Here is a 6,383-nt window from a genome sequence, read left to right on the forward strand (position 1 = left end):
ATGTTAAAGAATTCATTCCAAGGTTAATTTAATTGGTTTAGTCGATAATTAATGTGAAGTTCCAGCCTTTCTGCAGATCACTGTCCTCAGTTTACTAAGTTTACAAGGACAGAACTGGAAAACTGCCCCTCATGATTGGAATGTGCTTCAGGAAGTTTCCAAACTTATGGTGGTGTCACTGATGCATATATGATGCTTCTTCAGGTGTGGAAGTGTGTAAAACCTTGAGAGGGTATTACATGAGGGTTTTCCAGGCAATGTCTGTTTCATGTCCATGTGGGAACAGTCTGTTTATGTTTATGTACTGCTGGCCAGGTTGTTCCTGAAAAAGAGATTTCTAACCTTAGTAAGGCCTGGTTAAATAAATAAAAGGTAGGTGGACTCTACTCTCATGGACAAAAATATTGGGACACACATCTTAATCACTGAATTCAAGTGTTTCATACAGCTCTATAAAATCAAACATCTAGTTCTAGATCTGCAGTCAGCCTTTCTTGTTCTAAAGAGCTGAGTGGTACTGTAATATGACGCCGCCGTTGCCAGTTTCTTCCTTCCTAGATATTTCACCATCAACTGTGAGGGGTATTATTGAAAAGTGGAAGTGTTTAGAAACCACAGCAACTCAGCCATGAAGTGTCAGATCATGTGAAGTTACAGAGAGCGGGGTGGCCGAGTGCTGAGGCACATAGAGCGTAAAAGTGGCCGCTACTCTGCTGTCTCATTAACTGCAGAGTTCCAAACCTGCTGTTAGAGCTGCAAAGGGGGATTGACTCCATATTAATGCTAATGGATTTAGAAGGGGATGTCATAAAAGCTCCTGTAGGTATAGTGTGTAGGTGTCCCAATTCTTTTGTCCATATAGTGTATGCATATAGTATCTTTTCAGGTGCATCGCTTAGTCTTTAGAGAGAAAATGTAAAATTGCACAGTCTAGAGGAGCTGTCTAAGCCGTCTATCACCATATGACTAACACCAAGGGTCAGCTAGAGTGGTATGAATCCCCACAGCACTGGGCTGTGAAACAGTAGAGGCATGTTCTCTCCATTCATTCACCTTTGCCAGTGTTCCAACAGCTAATATAAAGTCTTACTGGAAGATTAGGACCTTAATAAAGCAAAGTGAGGTCCAACCCCCTATTAATATCCTTGATTTTAGAAGAAATGTTAAGAAACAATTATATTTACATGTATTTCTATAATGCAGAGTTTCCTTGTGCAGTAAACAAGAAAACATCCCAGGTCTGTGTTTTTGTATGCGTTCCAGTTACTGTAATGCGGCCGTGATGCCCTGCGCAATTCTCAGTAAACAGTACGGTTGATTTTAACAGGGAAACTCATATCAGCTCGGGTCAAACGGCTACACCCGCAATATTAATACATTCCACAAAGCCCAAAATAGAGAGCAGTCATGATCTCCCTACACACACATAAACACGCTTGCTTTTACACATGCTTATCTCAGAGAGCCAATATACTCCACCCTGGCTTTAGCACACACATACAGAGGTTTTATCCAGCTCCAGACACTTGATTCAAACCCTTTATCTATATTGTGCTAACTGACTGCAAAGCTGTTTAGATTAGTGTGACACCACGCATACATTCACACGCACACAGAAACAGACATAACCGGCAGCCCTATTGTTGCACCTCTTCCTCATTATGCTCTGGTTTAACTAAAGTGATTTAAGTCATCATAACACGTGCACACACACACACACAAACACACACATTAGTCCATACACTCAGGCTCTACAGAAACCAAGCCTATATAATATACAGGTCTTGTGTGATTGCATAGATCATGATCTTTCATGCATTTTCATTAGTGTAAGTTAAATAATTCCTATTTACTCTATTTATACACTATAAAAAAAAGATCTTCCAAGAACTCAAATACTTCCACAGTGCTCCAAGAGGTGCTTGTAAGAACTCATGGAATTTCTCAGAACTCATTTGAATGAAGGATCCCAGAAGATCTTCAGGCTACTGTACTGGAATTCCCCTATGAGGAACTTCTCGAATTTATCTCACTTCACTGTTACAAATACAAGATTTGTGAGGAACTTTAAGAGTTTCTTTAAAATAACCCATTTTTAAGGACAAAAGCCTTTGCAAAGAGCTAAAGTTTATTTCAGTGAGATAAATTCAAAACGTTCCTCTTTGAGGAACCTGATCTTTGGAGTTTGAAACTGTGGAGGAACCACTTAAGGTGAAGAACCCATTCTTAAGGACAAAATCCTTTGCAAAAAGCTAAAGTTTATTTCACACAGTTATAATGACAAGATCTTTGAGGAACCTTTGCAGTGTCCTTCAATATGAAACTGTGGAGAAACCTCTTAAAACTTGAGATGCTCCTTTACAGTGTCAAATAAAAGAAGCTCCAAATGTTGCTCAAGGGTTTCTTCTTTTAACAGTGCACTGTAAAAATGAATGAACCTACAGGTTCCTCCAAGAATTCAAACACTCCTCAATGCTCTTAAAAACCTTTGGAGTTCCTCAGTAGAAAATCTGGTTCTTTAGAAAACTCATTTGAATGAAGGTTCCTAAAAGATCTTTAGGCTACTATATTTGGATCCAATTGTGAGGAATTTCATAAAAGTATATGCATAAATTTATCTATATGTATCTGTCTCCACCATGTTTGGCAGATGACATGGTATGGTTCAGATCAATACCCTTCTTTCCCTTTTCCATTTTCTCTTTCTCACTTTTTACCAGTGTAATCTGGCCTTTCTGTTATGGATGTGGTACCAGTGCGTTGTACTGATAGTAGTTTTGAAGTAGCAATATTTAACTTTCTGTATTTACCTTCAGAAAGGCTTGATAATAGACTTTATAATCACTAAATGCAAATTTAAAACTTGGAATCAACTCCAGGCCTTTTATGTCTTTAGCATGTCACAAAATAATGGGAAAACAGGCCACAATTACTTTTGAGCCTGTAAAAAATGGATGTAATTTCTAAACAGTTGCAATACTTTTGTTAAACCCCTTGAATTAAAGCTGAAAGTCAACACAGGCAAAATGACAACATTAGTGTCACTGTCCAAATACGTCTCTGACTGTATTTAGGTGCACAGTTTGCATGTGTAGTATCAAGGTTTGGTTAGAAATAACCTACTTTGGATCTAGATCAGATAAGAGATCTGTTTTATCTGGTGGTTTCCTGATCATTTCCAGAAATGTGCACACAGCCCGTGCTACAACCTCAGTGCAACTCTACTGACCCCCTGCCTAGGGATTAGGCTAGCAACCCAGGGCTTCGCTTTGACCCAGATCAGCTCTCTCTTACTCTCTCTCTCTCTCTCTCTCTCTCTCCAAACCTAGCAAAAACATAAGCACACACACTGCTAACAATCAGCCTATGACTGTACAGCATGATAACACACATGCACACACTTCCACACTGATACTGAAACGATGAGAAGGAAATCAGGTAAGTGCAGAAACGCGACTGCTCTAGGGTAGATATATCCGGCACCTGCTCACTAAGTGCATAGACGGCCACCTCTGAGCCTTACTAAGGAAATGTTACTCTGCAGAGACTACCACACAGCAGCACACTACAGTGCAGCCCAAGCGTTGTTGTTTTGTCTTTATAATAAAGCACACTTGATCAAAGCTGTATCGATGACAACCCTTAACCCTTGTGTAGTCTGTATACATACAGTGTACTCCCCTTGTCTTCTAAGGGTCAAACATGACCCGAAAACAATCTATTCACTCTGGTGCTGTAGAGCTTTTACGGAAGTATCGTCATTCATCATTAAGTTTCAAGCTAGAAAAAAAATATCATTTAGGGAGGACTTCAGCTGTTTAACATGGTGACTGTTAGTGCAGACTGACAGCTTTTCTTTATAACTAAGGACAAAAATATTCTACTATTTCTACTGCCTAGAAGTGTAATGGTAATACTGTACATGTACTGTACCTTTTACTGAACATCTACTGTAAATTATACAAAGGTAAAATGCTCAGGTGTTTCTCTTATTTAGTTTGAAACATGAATGCATTCAGCTACTTTAAGTTGTACCCTTTGCTGACACAGATGTGCAAATGCATACACACAGCTTGTCTGGTCCCTGTAGAGAAGTACTGCCAATGGAATAGAAATCTCTGGAGCAGACAAACATGAACCTGTTGGCACAATGTCTAATGCCAGGTGTGGGCTAGAGGGCCCCCCACTAATGCTTAGCCCCCCTAAGCATTAAGGTGTGGAGCAGTGGAACTGTGTTCTCTGGAATGATGGTGGTCCATTCAGTACTTTTGAGATGAGTTGGGGAGTTGGGAATGAGGTGGGGAGGTCTGAAATCTATATTACATACGTTATTATTGGATATGAAACCAAAAAGTCCCCAAAACAAGGAGGAAATGGCTCCATTACAGCACATGGTAAATATAGCTAGTCTCCAGTGATATCTGTGTGGGGACTCCAGCCAACCAGTCAGTTGCCCAGTTAAGTGAGGTCTCCTTTATATAGTTAATATAGAGCTGACACATTTTAAACTCATATTAAGATAAGATAATCCTTTATTAGTCCCACAGTGGGGAAATTCTCAGCGTCACAGCAGAAAGGGATAGCAAGACACTCAGTTTCAAAAATGTAGATAAATTACACTATACACACAAAATAAATAATAGAAGTAAAAAAGCAATAACAGTATTATTTACAGATTATTTACAGGTAATTGCAAATGACTCTTAATTGCACGTGTGTGTGTGTGGGGGGGGGTATTGCCCATTGTATTTTTACATTAAGGGATCTCTATTCCCTGAGCGTGTGTGTGTAGTTAAGTGTGTGTGTGTGTGTGTGTGTGTGTGTGTGTGGTCCACTGGGAGCAGTGCTGGTTGTGGAGTCTGACAGCAGCAGGAAGAAAGGACCTGCAATACCGCTCCCTCACACACTTGGGGTGAAGCAGCCTGTCACTAAAGGAGCTGCCCAGTGCTGCCAGAGTCTCATGCATGGGGTGGGAGCTGTTCTCCAGCCCGTCTGGGTCTAAGAAGCATCCCAGGAAAGAGTATGAGTATTTATTAACTCATTTTAGTTTATCATAATCAGCATTTCTTCACAAACCCACTGTGCTGGAGAACAACGTCAAAACAACAAAAACTGTAGCACTGATTAGTTTTAAAAAATTGTGTTATAAGGATGATACCCATGCAAACAACAAATACACATGGCTGGTATGTCTGTGACCGCCTAGCTCTGGTAGATCTGGGTTTTCAATGAGGTGGATAAAGCTCCATGAGTGGGGAATCTGGTGCAATCCACTCATCCCTAATGCTGACAGAGGCAGTAATGTCATTATGTATGCTGGAAACCAAAGTGACTTTAATTCTCACCAGGCAGATGGTCATCCACCCCAGAGCCATGTTGAGGTACATGATTTATCTAAAAAAACAAAAGCCAGAGCCAGCAGGTAGGATCAAACCTGTGACCTCTATGACCATTATGAAGTTTATTCTCTATTACCACCCATGTGTTACAGAGTTCTGTTATGGAGGCCTATGTCCCTTCCTCACAGCTATAGCAGACATTACCTTCAGAACAGCTAATGCAATTTCTGAATCCTTCTTCTAAACATGCAGGAGCCACATCGCCATCTAGTGAACAAAGAAGAGAAAAACATTTTAAAGCAAGCTAAAAGCATGGCTCTTTAACTGCTATGTGTGTTTATAGCAATAATGATTTATTTACGTAGCTATTCTTAGGATCAGAGTTGCTTTACTATTACAGCCTCCGAAAAAACAGTGTAAAATTCACACTGGATTTTGAGTGCGGCCAGGTGTTTCTGAAGCACCCCACATACTACCAGACGCTTTCAAATGATACATTCATTTTTAATCCCACATGTAGGTTGACAGATGTACAGATGTTGTGGTCCTAACAACTCCCACAATGTGTCATAACACCTGCATGAGGTCAAACATGCTTGCTAGCTTGTCAGACGGCACCATGAACAGTGCAGACAGGAGATGTTCTGGGCATCAGCTATGCTAGTGATTCCCAAATGTAATACATCCATTTTCAAGTAATGACAGCTTTGGAAAGTGATATTCTGAGAAAACAAAAAAAAATAATGCTCCTGAATTCCTGACTCCTTTTTTCTGCCATTTAAGAGTTGTGCAGGAAACGTGGATTATGCAGAGAATTGGGATAATGTATCATCTACAACAAACATGAAAGACACAAGAAATGAAAGCTGTAGCTATCCAAACTTACACTGTATGTCCAAATGTTTGTGGACATCTGTTCTAATGAATGCATTTAGCTACTTTTAAGTTGCACCCATCGCTGATACAGATGTGCACACACATACACACACAACTTGTCTAGTCCCTGAACCTTGGGGATGAGGTGGGGTGGTGATCATCCAACAT

Source organism: Salminus brasiliensis, chromosome 7 (assembly GCF_030463535.1).
Source record: "Salminus brasiliensis chromosome 7, fSalBra1.hap2, whole genome shotgun sequence".
NCBI classification, from domain to species: Eukaryota; Metazoa; Chordata; class Actinopteri; order Characiformes; family Bryconidae; genus Salminus; species Salminus brasiliensis.